Raw genomic sequence first — 10,921 nt, 5'->3', positions numbered from 1 at the left:
CTTGATTTAGCTCTGTACCCCATTTTTTAATGGGGTTATTTGATTTTCTGGAGTCTAGCACCTTTAGCTCTTTGCATATATTGGATATTAGTCCCCTATCAGATTTAGGATTGGTAACAATCCTTTCCAAAAATGTTGTTGGCTTTTTTGTTTTATTGACAGTGTCTTTTGCCTTACAGACGTTTTGTAATTTTATGAAGTCCCATTTGTCAATTCTTGAACTTACAGCACAGCCATTGCTGTTCTATTTAGGATGTTTTACCCCTGTGCCCATATCTCCGAGGCTTTTCCCCATTTTCTCCTCTATAAATTTCATTGTCTTTGGTTTTATGTGGAGTTCTTTGATCCACTTAGACTTGAGCTTTGTACAAGGAGATAAGAATGGATCAATTCGCATTCTTCTACATGATAACTGCCAGTTCTGCCAGCACCATTCTTTTGAAAATGCTGTCTTTTTTCCATTGGATGGTTTTAGCTCTCTTTTCAAAGATTAAGTGACCATAAATGTGTGGATTCATTTCTGGGTCTTCAATTCTATTCCATTGATCTACCTGTCTGTCACTGTACCAGCACCATGCAGTTTTTATCACATTTGCTCTGTAGTACAGCTTGAGGTCAGGCATGGTGATTCTACCAGAGGTTCTTTTATTGTTTAGAATAGTTTTTGCTATCCTAGGTTTTTTGTTATTCCAGATAAATTTGCAAATTTCCCTGTCGAACTCTGTGAAAAATTGAGTTGGAATTTTGATGGGGATTGCATTGAATCTGTATATTGCTTTTGGCAAGATAGCCATTTTGACTATAATAATCCTGCCAATCCATGAGCATGGGAGATATTTCCATCTTCTTAAATTTTCAATTTCTTTCTTTAGAGACTTGAAGTTCTTATCATACAGATCTTTCACGTCCTTAGTTAGAGTCACGCCAAGGTATTTTATATTATTTGTGACTATTGAGAAGGGTGTTGTTTCCCTAATTTCTTTCTCAGCCTGTTTATTCTTTGTGTAGAGAAAGGCCATTGACTTGTTGGAGATAATTTTATATCCAGCTACTTCACCAAAGCTGTTTATCAGGTTTAGAAGTTCTCTGGTGGAATTTTTAGGGTCACTTATGTGTACTATCATATCATCTGCAAAGAATGATATTTTGACTTCTTCCTTTCCAATTTGTATCCCCTTGATCTTTTTTTTTTTTTGTTGACTTTCTCTGGATAGGACTTCAAGTACCATATTGAATAAGTAGGGAGAAAGTGGGCAGCCTTGTCCAGTCACTGATTTTAGTGGGATTGCTTCAAGTTTCTCTCAATTTAGTTTGATGTTGGCTACTTGTTTGATGTATATTGCTTTTATTATGTTTAAGTATGGGCCTTGAATTTCTGATTTCTCCATGAATTTTATCATGAACGGGTGTCGGATTTTGTCAAATGCTTTCTTAGCATCTAATGAGATGATCATGTTTTTTTTTTGTTTTTGTTTTTGAGATTGTTTATATAGTGGATTACCTTGATGGATTTCCATATATTAAGCTATCCTTGCATCCCTGGAATGAAGCCTACTTGGTCATGATGGATGATTCTTTTGATGTGTTTTTGGATTTGGTTTGTGAGGATTTTATTGAGTATTTTTGCATTGATATTCATAAGGGAAATTGGTCTGAATTTCTCTATCTTTGTTGGGTCTTTTTGTGGTTTAGGTGTCAGAGTAATTGTGGCTTCATAGAATGAATTAGGTAGAGTACCTTCTGTTTCTATTTTGTGGAATCATTTGAGGAAAATTGGAATTAGGTCTTCTTTGAAGGTCTGATAGAACTCTACACTAAACCTGGGCTTCCTAGGTTCTTTGGTTGGGAGACTATTAATGACTGTTTTTATTTCTTTAGAGGATATGGGACTGTTTCCATCATTATTCTGATCCTGATTTTACTTTGGTACCTCGTATCTGTCTAGAAATTTGTCCATTTCATCCAGGTTTCAGTTTTGTTGTGTATCGCCTTTTGTAGTAGGATCTGACAATGTTTTGGATTTCCTCAGGTTCTGTTGTTAATGTATCCCTTTTTGTTTCTGATTTTGTTAATTGGATTACTGTCCATGTGCCCTCTAGTTAGTCTGGCTAATGGTTTATCTATCTTGTTGATTTTCTCATAGAACCAGGTCCTGGTTTGGTTGATTCTTTGAACAGTTCTTTTTGTTTCCACTTGGTTGATTTTAGCTCTGAGTTTGATTTTTCCTGCTGTCTCTCCTTCTTGGGTGAATTTGAATCCTTTTGTTCAAGAGCTTTTAGGTGTGCTGTCAAGCTGCTAGTGTATGCTCTCTCTATTTTTTTTTTTTTGAGGCACTCAGAGCTATGAGTTTTCCTCTTAGCACTCTTTTAAGTGTGCCCCATAATTTTGGTTGTGCTGTGGCTTCATTTTCATTAAACTCTAAAAAGTCTTTAATATCTTTCTTTACTTCTTCTTTGACCAAGGTATCATTGAGCAGAGTGTTATTCAGCTTCCACGTGAATGTTGGCTTTCTAATATTTATGTTGTTATAGAAGATCAGCCTTAGTCCATGGTGATCTGATAGGATGCATGGGATATTTTCAATATTTTTATATCTGTTGAGGCCTTTTTTATGGCCAATTATATCATCAATTTTGCAGAAGGTGCCATGAGGTGCTTAAAAGAAGGTATATCCTTTTGTTTTAGGACAGAATGTTCTGTAGATATCAGTTAAATTCATTTGTTTCATAACTTCTGTTAGTTTCAATGTTTCTCTGTTTGATGTCTGTTTCCAGGATCTGTTCATTGATGAGAAAGATGTGTTGAGGTCTTTCACTATTATTGTGTAAGGTGCAATGTGTGCTTTGAGCTTTACTATAGTTTCTTTAATGAATGTGGATGCCCTTGCATTTGGAGCATATATATTAATAACTTCTCAGTTCATCTTGGAAAATTTTACCTTTGGTGAGTGTGAAGTGCCCCTCCTTGTCTTTTTTGATAACTCTGGATTGGAAGTCGACTTTATTCGATATTAGTATGGCTACTCCAGCTTGTTTCTTTGGACCATTTGCTTGGAAACTTGTTTTCCAGCCTTTTATCCTGAGATAGTGTCTGTATTTTTCCATGAGGTGGGTTTCCTGTAAGCAGCAAAAAGTTGGTTCCTGTTTATGTAGCCAGTCTGTTAGTCTATGTTTTTTTATTTTTAATTTGGGGAATTGAGTCCATTGATATTAAGAGGTATTAAGGAAAAGTAATTGTTGCTTCCTGTTATTTGTGTTTTTAGAGTTGGGATTCTGTTTTGGGGGCTGTCTTCTTTTAGGTTTGTTGAAGGATTACTTTCTTGCTTTTTTCTAGGGCATAATTTCTATCCTTTTGTTGGTGTTTTCTCTTCATTATCCTTTGAAGGGGTGGATTCATGGAAAGATGTTGTGTGAATTTAGCTTTATCATGGAATACCTTGATTTCTACATCTATGGTAATTGAGAGTTTTGCTGGGTATAATAACCTGGACTGTCATTTGTGTTCTCTTAGGGTCTGTATAACATTTTTCTAGGATCATCTGGCTTTCGTAGTCTCTGGTGAGAAGTCTGGTGTAATTCTAATAGGTCTGCCTTTATATGTTACTTGACATTTTCCCCTTACTGCTTTTAATATTCTATCTTTATTTAGTGCATTTGTTGTTCTGATTATTATGTGTCAGGAGGAATTTCTTTTCTGGTCCAGTCTATTTAGAGTTCTGTAGGCTTCTTGTATGTTCATGGGCATCTCTTTCTTTAGGTTAAGGAAGTTTTCTTCTATAATTTTGTTGAAGATATTACTGGTTCTTTAAGTTGAAAATCTTCATTCTTATCTATACCTATTATCCGTAGGTTTGTCTTCTTATTGTGTCCTGGATTTCCTGGATGTTTTGAGTTAGGATCTTTTTGCATTTTGTATTTTCTTTGGTTGTGTGTCCATTTTCTCTATGGAATCTTCTGCACCTGAGATTATCTCTTCCATCTCTTGTATTTTGTTGCTGATGCTCACATTTATTGTTCTTGATTTATTTCCTAGGGTTTCTATCTCCAGAGTTACCTCCCTTTGGATTTTCTTTATTGTTTCTACTTCCATTTTTAGATCTTAGATGGTTTTGTTCAATTCCATCATGTGTTTGTTTGTGCTTTCCAGTAATTCTCTAAGGCATTTTTGTGTTTCCTCTTTAAAGACTTATACCTGATTAGCAGTGTTTTCCTGTAATTTTTAAAGGGCTTCTACCTGTTTAGTAGTGTTCACTTGTATTTCTTTAAGTGAGTTATTAATGCTCTTCTTAAAACCCTTTACCAGCATAATGAAATATGATTTTAACTCCAAATCTTGATTTTCAGGTGTTTGGGGTATCCAGGACTTGCTGTGGTGGGCATAGTGGCTTCTAATGATGCCAAATGGTCTTGGTTTTTGTTAGTAACATTCTTAAATTTGCCTTTCTCCATCTGGTAATCTCTGTTGTTAGATGTTCTAGCTGTCACTGGCTGGAGCTTGTTCCTCTTGTGATTCTTTAGCCTCTGCCAGCACTCCTGGGAGTCCAACTCTCTCTTTAGTTCCAGTGGTCAGAGCACTCTCTGCAGGCAAGCTCTCCTCTTGCAGTGCAGGTGTCCAGAAGTCTGGAGTTTTGATCCACCTCCTGAGTCCTAGGGTCAGAGCCCTCCCTGTAGGCCTACTCTCCTCTGGTGGGAAAGGTGCCTAGGGTTTTGTGTCTCAGCTCTGCCTCCTGGCTGAGGATGAAGACCCAAAGGGACCTCATCCAGGAAGCTCTGTTGCTTCTGCTGCCCATGTATTGTCCTGCATAGACTGGTCTTAGTGGTACCAAGATCTTGAGTCTGCCAAGGTCTGCCAAGTTCATGATCAAGATGGCGCAGGGATGGTGCTGGCTTGAAAGAACCCCAGCCACTGTTTTGGGGGTTTCCTTTGTCCATGTTCCTGCTGGCACAAGACCAGGTTTTTGGAAACAGATATTGCATTCCACACACCAGTGATCTGAAGATTCTGGGTGTGCTAGAGCCTGCTTGAGCATTTTCAATAAATGGTGCTTGTTCAAATGGCAGCTACCATGTAGCAGAATGCACATGAATCCACTCTTATCTCCCTGTACAATCCTCAAGTCCAAGTGGATAAAAAACCTCCACATAAAACCAGATATATTGCAACTAATAGATGAAAAAGTAGGGAAGATCCTCAAACACAAGGGGAAAGGGGAAAAATTCCTGAACAGAACACCAATTGCTTATGATCTAAGATCAACAATTGACAAATGGGACCTCATAAAATTTTAAAGCTTCTCTAAGGCAAAGGATACTCTCAATAGCAGAAAATGGCAACCACCAGATTGGGAAGAGATCTTTATAAATCCTACATCCAATAGAGAGCTAATATCCAAAATATACAAAGAACTCAAGAAGTTAGACTCCAGAGAACCATATAACTCTATTAAAATGGGGCACAGAACTAAACATTGTATTCTCGACTGAGAAATACCAAATGGCTGAGGACCACATAAAGAAATGTTCAACATCCTTAGTCATCAGGGAAATGCAAATCTAAACAACCCCGAGATTCTGCCTCACTCCAGTCAGAATGGCTAAGATAAAAACTCAGTTGGCAGCAGATGCTAGTGAGGATGTAGAGAAAGATGAACATTCCTCCAATGTTGATGGTAATGCAAGCCAGTAAAATCACTCTGGAAATCAGTCTGATGGTTCCTCAGAAAATTTGACATAGTATTACCTGAAGATTCATCTGTACCACACCTAGGTATATACCCAACAGATGCTTCAACATATAACAAAGACACATGGTCCACTATGTTCATAGCAGTCTTATTTATAATAGCCAGAAGCTGGAAAGAACCTAAATGTCCTTCAATAGAGGGATGGGTACAGAATATGTGGTGCATTTACATAATGGAATACGACTCAGCTATTAAAGACAATGACTTCATGAAATTTGCAGGCAAGTGGATGGAACTAGCAAATATCATCCTAATTGAGGTAACTCAGACACAAAAAACACATATGGTATGAACCCACTGATAAGAGGATATTAGTCCAAAAGTTCACAATGTCTATGATCCAACTCACAGACAATATGGAACTTAGGAGGAAGGAAGACCAGGGTGTGGATGCTTCAGTCCTGCACTGAGGACTGAGGAACAGGAAGATCTCAGGAGGTGCAAGGAGTGGGAGAGCTCAGAGGGAAAGAGAAGGGGTAGGAAGTAAGTTGGGGCAGAATCAGGTACTGAAGGGGATAGGAGATAGGCACAGAAGGTCAGGAAAGTGAATAAAAATATATAGCAATGCAGGAATGAGGAACTGGGGTTAGCCACTGGAGGGTCTCATATGCCAGGAAATCTAAAGTCTCCCAGAGCCCATTGGGGATGACTTAACTGAAATACCCAACAAAGGAGAGTGAGAACCTGTTTAGACCATATCCAGAGGTTAGGTATGGCCCCCAGTTGAGGGATGGGGCCACCCACCCATATTAAAACTATTAATCCAGAATTGCTCTTGTCAAGTGGAAATACAGGGACAAAGAGCAGAGCAGATACTGAAGGAAAGGCCATCTAGAGACTTCCCTACCTGGGGATCCATCTTGTCTGAAGTCACTAAAACCAGACACTGTTGCTGTTGCCAAGAGTTGCATGTTGATGGGAGCCTAATGTGGTTCTTCCTTGGGATGTTTGGCCAGCAACTGACCAATATGGAGAATTCTCACGGGCAGTCATTGGAATGAGAATGGGGACCCCAATGGAGGAGTTAGGGGAAGGACTGAAGGATCTGAAGGTGCTTGCAACCTCGTAGGAAAAACACCACCACCAAGCAACAAATCCTCCATCTCCAGAGCTCCCAGGGAATAAACCACCAACCAAAGAGTACACATGGAGGGACCCATGGCTCCAGCTGCACATGTAGCTGAGGATTGCCTTATCTGGCAACAATAGGAAGGGAGGCTCTTGGTCCTTTGGAGGCTCAATACTCCAGGGTAGGGAAATGCTTGGGCATTGAGGCAAGAGTGGTTGGGTGGGGGAGCATCCTCTTAGAAGTAGGTGGCAGGGACATGTAATAGGGGGTTTTCAGAGGGAAAACCAGGAAGGAGGATAACATTTGAAATGTAAATAAATAAAATCACCAATAAAAATAAATTAAAAATAAAATAAAATAATAAACTGAAAAAAGTTATGGCCTGAAAATACTGCAGGAAAATGGAAAACAAAACTGATGTATGCAAGATTGCAAACTAGTAAAGCAACTATGGAAACAAGTGTGGAAAATTCTCAAAAACTAAATGTACCACATGACCCAGCATTATCACTCCTTGGCATATGGACAAAGGACTCACATGCCTGCTCTACATTGCTCAGCCCTGCTAATCACTGCTCCATTCACAATAAATATGAAATTCAAACACCCTAAATATCCTTGTCCTGCTTGTTTGAAATCCAGAGTTCCTAACACAAGCTGGAGTAATCTCAGAAAAAGGATCCTTTCTTGAGGAAATACCTCCATAAGATCCCATTGTAAGGCATATTCTCAATTAGTGATCAATTTCTATTAGGGGGAGGGCCTAGCCCATTGTGGGTGGTGCCATCCCTGGGCTAGTAGACTTGGGTTCTATAAAAAGCAAAAACTCAGGTACCAGCAGATGCTGGTGAGGATGTGGTACAAACACTCTGGAAATCAGTTTGGTGGTTCCTCAGAAAATTGGACATAGTTCTACTTGAGGACCCAGCAATACCACTCCTGGGCATATACCCAGAAGATGTTCCAACATGTAATAAGGACACATGCTCCACTATGTTCATAACAGCCTTATTTATAATAGCTAGAAGCTGGAAAGAACCAAGATATTCCTCAACAGAAGTATGGCTATAGAAAATGTGGTACATTTAGACAATGGAATACTACTTAGCTATTAAAAACAATGAATTCAGGCAAATGAATGGAATTAGAAAATATCATCTTGAGTAAGGTAACCCAATCACAAAAGAAAACATTGTATGCACTCGCTGATAAGTGGATATTAGACCAAAAGCTCAGAATACCTAAGATACAATTCACATACCATATGAAGCTCATGAAGAAGGAAGACCAAAGTGTGGATACTTCGGTCCTTCTTAGAAGAGGAAACAAAACACCCATGGAAGAAAGCAAGCTGAGCAAGTCAGAAGAAATCGTTCCTCTATAGCTTCTGTATTTACTCATGCCTCCAAGTTCCTACCCTGTGTGAGTTCCTATTCTTTCTTCCTTTGGTGATGAACAGCAATTTGGAAGTGTAAGCTGAATAAACTCTTTCCTCCCCAACTTGCTTCTTGGTCATGATGTTTTGTGCAGGAGTAGAAACCCTAACTAAGACAAACTGGTACCAGAAGTGCAGTATTCCTGTTACAACCTGACCATGTTTTGGGGAAGTCTGTGGAAGAACTTTGGAACTTTGGGCTAGAAAAGCCATAGGGTGTTAAGAGCTCTGTGGGATGTTCTGTAGGAGCTTGGAATATAATGTTGAGAACAGTGCAAATGATGAAACCTGGCTTGTGAAATTTCAGAGGGAAGATTAAAAACTCTTATCAGGGCCATTGCTGTGTTGATTGTGAAGATTCTGCGGTTTGGGTTAGCTGAGGCTGAAGAATCAGCTGTAATGAACAAGATACCAGAACTACTAAAGCAAAACCTTTGCATTACTGGGACTATTGATCCTGGTTAGCTTGAGCTAAGAAATTAATGGTGAGTAAGAAGAGACTATCATTATGGAGGTGAAAACTTCTGGGCAGAATTTTCTGAGAATATAAAGAAGCTGTGTTCTAGAGATATCCAAGGTTGTACCTCATGCGTCATCTAGACTTGGTAATGTGTAAGAGTCCCCCAGGTAGTACTGGTCTTGAAGGCATGAAAGGGTCATGAATAGCAGTTGAGGCTTGGCACTGTGAGAGGCCATGGAAGACCACTGGTGAAGATGCAGCCTCAGTTGTTATTGATGGCCCAAGATTTAAGGGGTCATGCAAAGGAGTTGAAGGTTGGCAGAAGAGAGCCTATGAGAGGCTATTGGTGAAGCCTAGTTGTAGAGGAAGACAACAGTGTATTGGAGATGCCAGTACCATGAGATAACCACCAAGAACAACACCAGCATTGGAGTACAGGCAGCTGTAACCTAGAAGACAAGGGGTGTGTTACAAAGGGCAGAGCTGGAGGAGTGACCCAAGTCCTTGGAGGACCCCACAAGACAGTGAGTGAATCCTAGATATTGGAGAGTTAGAGTTGATTTTGCTTTCAGTATTGATTATGCCCTGATATATTTCCCTCTTTAAGTGAGAAAGTATTTTAGTGGAACCCACAGTAAAGAGACTTTGAATTGTTGAAATACATTGAATACTCTTTCCTCTCCAACTTGCTTCTTGGTCATGATGTTTTCTACAGGAATAGAAACTCTAAATAAGACACCATTCCAGCATAAAATTGATAGCAATCACACCAATGCAGTAGTAATAAAAGGCAGTTGTAATATATTTATTGATAAATGTGACAAAGAAGGGATTAGTTTGAAATAAAAAATTACTCTATAAAAGCTCAAGGACTAACAATCTATTTCAAAATAGATTGGATATTTTAAAGGGATTGAAATTTTAGTGTATAAGAATGTGTAATTACTGTTGTATTTTAAAGTTATTTAGATCTTGTGGATGAATAAGAAAGTAAGACTTGAGGCTTAAAAGTGATGTGTTATGTGTCAAGGTAACAGAGGGTCAGTTTTACTGGGTAGTGTTTTGTGTCAACTTAATTCAAACTGCAATTATCACAGAGAAAGGAGCCCCCCTTGAAGAAATGCCTCCATGAAATCCATTTTCTCAATTAGTGATCAAAGGGAGAGGGCCTAGCCTATTGTGGGTGATGCTGAGGGACATTGAAAGGTAGCTTGGTCTCTGGTTGAAGCCTTGAAGCCCAGGAAACACTGAAGTTTTGCCTGTTTCTGGGCACCAGGCTCCTGTCACTAGCTGCATCCCCCCATATATTTGTGGTTATTAGTCACATGAGAGCAATGCCCCAAGCATCTCCACAGGTAGAGGATGTGACCTGTGGTCACATAGGCTCAAGACAGATCTCCATTTTATGAGGTACCTTAAGACCAGGAGGTCTTAGCTAATAAGCTTTCCTTCCCAGACATTCCTCCCTGCAAAAGGTATATAATCTCAGGCCAACCCTGAGAAATGGGATATGATTTTATATAACCACTTTCTGCCATGGCAATAAATGCCTTAAAACTATAGACTGCCTCTTTTCATCAGGATCCTTTTTGGGAGTCATGGAAAAGGTCTTCACCTTTAAAGTCGCAGTCTTCTTTCTTGTAGAAGGCCTCCCTGCCCTACCAACCACAACTACCAGCAAGCCAAGCACAAGCCCACCACTACCATGAAGCCAAGGATGATGCCAACAGGACCAGCTGGAGCTCCCTCTTCTCCTCCCTCCCCAGCCCCAGCCCCAGGCTAGGTCCAGCCTGTGGGCCTCTGTTCTCAGCTCTTTCATGGTTTTCATAGGCACTTGGATGTCCAAGAGTCTGAAAACCAGAAGGCACGGCCTCATTGCAGGCCCTGGGACTCCCAAGCCAGATCTGGCTGCCTCCTACTGCATGCACTTCCCCACTCTGGGGGAGTGTCTGGGAGCTTCCCTACTGCCCATCACCTGCCTGGTGACAGCATGGGGTAAGGGACTTCAACTCATGTGTCCTGCCTTCCGGTGTAGTGAAGCCCTGTGTCAGAGTGGATGCAGGACCTTTAACCCTACATGGTGCTATCCCTTGGCTAGTAGTCCTGGGTTCTATAAGAAAGCAAGCTGAGCACACCAAGGGAAGAAGCCAATAAGCAACATTCTTCCATGGCTACTGTGTCTACTACTGCCTACAAGTTCCTGCCCTGTGTGAG

The sequence above is a fragment of the Mus caroli genome, unplaced genomic scaffold (genome assembly GCF_978045245.1).
Source record: "Mus caroli unplaced genomic scaffold, Mus_caroli_1 scaffold_1, whole genome shotgun sequence".
Taxonomy (NCBI): domain Eukaryota; kingdom Metazoa; phylum Chordata; class Mammalia; order Rodentia; family Muridae; genus Mus; species Mus caroli.
The sequence above is the reverse complement of the archived record's forward strand: the minus strand, read 5'-3'. Positions refer to the sequence as shown.